At 39.2% G+C, this 3129-nt stretch overlaps 1 protein-coding gene across 15 annotated transcripts in view; it reads left to right on the top strand.

Annotated features, from left to right (window-relative positions):
• Positions 1-3129, top strand: part of Ncor1 (nuclear receptor corepressor 1) — a 154183-nt gene that overhangs the window by 35657 nt on the left and 115397 nt on the right. The gene's annotated exons all lie outside the window — the stretch shown is intronic.

The raw sequence follows: 3129 nt of genomic DNA, 5'->3' as shown, positions 1-3129 counted from the left end.
TGGTCCTGAGCTCATCTATTTTTTTGTCAGTTTCTGCTCTAGAGTCTCGAATCGCGACTTCCATTTTGCTCACTATCTCTATGGTTATCTGGGAAATTATTTCTGTTTTGAATTTTTCTAGAGCCTGATTGATCTGTTTTGTTACTTCCTGTGCTTTGAGTTCAGGGTGTCCTGGTTGGTTCACTATCGGCCTTTTCATCCTCATTTGCCCTACTGTTTAAAATTGGTGAACTGAAAGTCTGTCCTTGTGTTTTGCGTAAGTGTTTTCTCATTTTTATTTTTGTTGTTGGACTCTCCTTGGTTTAATCTCTAGGTTATCACCCAAATCTTCCTGATATAGTTGCGCCCTAGCTTCTGTGTCTGTAATGACCCACAGACATTGTCATCTTCATAACATCAGAGAAAATAGCTCATCAACTGCAATGCTTTATCCCAATTGATACAGTCAACAACACATTAAGATCAAGCACAACTTGGAAACTTACCATCTGTGGTAGTCACTAGTCTATCACCCTTAAATCATTTGAATTAAATTGAAATCAAGAAGCAGTCCAGAACATGCCTGCAGTGAACAAAATTTCAATATAGTGTATTTACCATTTAATGGCTCAGACAGCGAGGATGCAAGACCCCTGGTCTCAGTTAGCTGACATCTGAACCCCATGACGCTGACTGACCTCAGGCTGCAAGGCCCAGATTGAGTTCCCCAACCTTCTGAATGGTTGAACTCCACACCGTTCTATTACAGGTTTCCCACGCCCTTTCTTTAAAGATGCTCAAAGTTGGGAACTCAGAAAAATACCCTTGATGACCACCTCTTCCTCTGCAGAGTGGGTCCAAAGACTGGCACAGTCAGGAGATCTGAGAGAGCATGCGGTGGGGAGTTATGGGGGTTCAGGGGCACCCTGGCGGCTACCTTCTGGGTGCTGGAGCGATGGCGGCTGGCCCCATACTTGCTAATTCTTTAACAAAGTGATTATTCATGAATTGTATTGTTTTGCCTAACTCAATTTATTGTTTCTTCTTTAAGCTCATTGAACATATTATTGATGGAAATCTTATCTATTTAATTAAATCCTCTTTAGCTTGTTTAACGTCTTATCCATTTGCTTGTTTCTTTTCGTGTCTTCAAACATTTTGACCATTTCATTTTCTGAGTTTTTTGCCCCTATGTCTTCCTTTAATTTAGTGTTTGTGAAAGATCAGCTTTTGGGGAGCTAAGGGTTTTTGGGGCATCTTGATACCTTGCTCTCATGTTTTTATTGTTTTTGCACTTTGGGTTGATGATTAGTGTAGAAAAATGCAGTATTGTGGAGATCTCTTCAGTTAGATTCTGTCTCTTGTGATGTGTCCTTCAGTTTGGTTATGCTTTTGTATTTATACTCCTATTCTGCCTATTTAACACTGTGAGGGTCATCTTAGTGTCCAGCCTTCTTCTGAAGGCTTAATTCCTAGCAACACTCAGGACAAAATGAACTTCAGAAATGTTGACTATACAATGACAAAACTAGCTATTGGCATGAAGTAAAAACCAATTAAAAATATGCCACCATTAGCAGTAGAAATCAGCAATAATAATAGAGTCAAAGACTGGTTATTAATATACCCCAAGAACTAATAGCAATTCAACTATAAAATCTTCAACAGTAGAAAGAGATTTATAATCATAATGCAGACATGAGTACAAACCCAAATATTGGTGTACAGTAAATATTTACTTAAAGCAACAGCTATACCACCATCAACAGTGGAAAAGAATTCAGCAGTTGGGTCAGGGATTTAACTCAGTGGTGCTGCGCCTGCCTCACAAGCTCAAGATCCTGAGTTCGATCCCTGGTACCAAAAAACCCCATGCAAAAGCAAAAAAGAATTCAGCAATAGTGTAGAGTCAACCAAATATCTAAAAATCACTAATGTTTAATAATGATAGTAAAAATGAGGACAGAGGAAAGGGGAAAATGAAAGAAGTAATATTTGAAAAAGAAGTTAGAAGGAAAGGTGACATAAAATCCAATTAAGGAATAAAAGAATGTTAGCAGAATTAGGCAAAAGCAGAAAAGGATGAAAACAAAGAGCAAAAGAGGAAAAAAAACAATAAAACAACAAACCAAAACCAAACAAATAAGCAAAAAAAAAAAAGGGAAATGAGTCCCAAAAATTCCTTCACAAGTTTGGGTGAATGGTTTATTTCCAGGGCCTGTGGAATTGAAATTCACTGGATATACTGAATCACAACTAGGATCTATTTTTTTCCCTGTCCTCTTTGCTGTATGAGTGCTTAGTCTTGCCCCATCTTTTCTGATGGGCTTTGTTAATCAGTGGTGTGTTGTCTGCCTACATGCTATATTCACTCCAGCAGCTCCTAGTGTTTGTGCCGTTGCCCACACCTCAGTCTCTGCAATTTTCAGTGGGTGTTATGGCCTATGAGACTGTGAGGTACTTCTCTTCCCGCAGAGGACCCTATTTCCCTACACCTCAGGATTTGGCAACTGTTAGGCCAAGGCCATCACTGATTGTACTGGCAGATGAAGAAAGCAAACAGACCACTGATCTCTGTGTTGGAAGTAGACCGTGATGGGGCTACACAGTCCACTGGACTTAAGATCTGTACTTTCAGACCCAGACCCCTCAGGAAACCACGTAATAGGTGAATTCTCACCACAGAAGATAGGATTGTCTCCTTTACAACCTGAGTATATACCACAGCTTAAACTGAAAAGTTTAAGGGATCTGCCACTAGCCCATCCGTTTTCTGTGATTTGTTTCTTGTGGCCATCTCCCACATGGTCACTGTGGTAGGATGATCCTAGAGACCCTGATATAAGTTATTCTGTGCTTGATTCTCAGTGTAGGGCAGTCTTAAATAATAAACCTCTTTCCACAATGGCTTCTGATTATATCCACTCTCAAATATGGCATGGCAGGCATTGCAATGGATTTCTTCTCCAGCCTTAGCCTCGTGTTTATCTTTCCATGTTGGAATAGCAGGGAGCTTGTTTATTTCTGCTTGTTTTTAATTACTGGTTGAAAATGGTGGCTTTTGTGGTCTGTATTTTCCTGAATTCAAATTTTATAGCATGAATTTAAAAATGTTCTATTGATTATTCTTTATTGACTCTTTTTTTTTTT

The sequence above is a fragment of the Fukomys damarensis genome, unplaced genomic scaffold (assembly GCF_012274545.1).
Source record: "Fukomys damarensis isolate Sample0158 unplaced genomic scaffold, DMR_v1.0_HiC HiC_scaffold_13, whole genome shotgun sequence".
In the NCBI taxonomy this organism is placed as follows: domain Eukaryota; kingdom Metazoa; phylum Chordata; class Mammalia; order Rodentia; family Bathyergidae; genus Fukomys; species Fukomys damarensis.
Note: the sequence above shows the minus strand (reverse complement) of the source record. Positions and strands in the feature narration are given on the sequence as shown.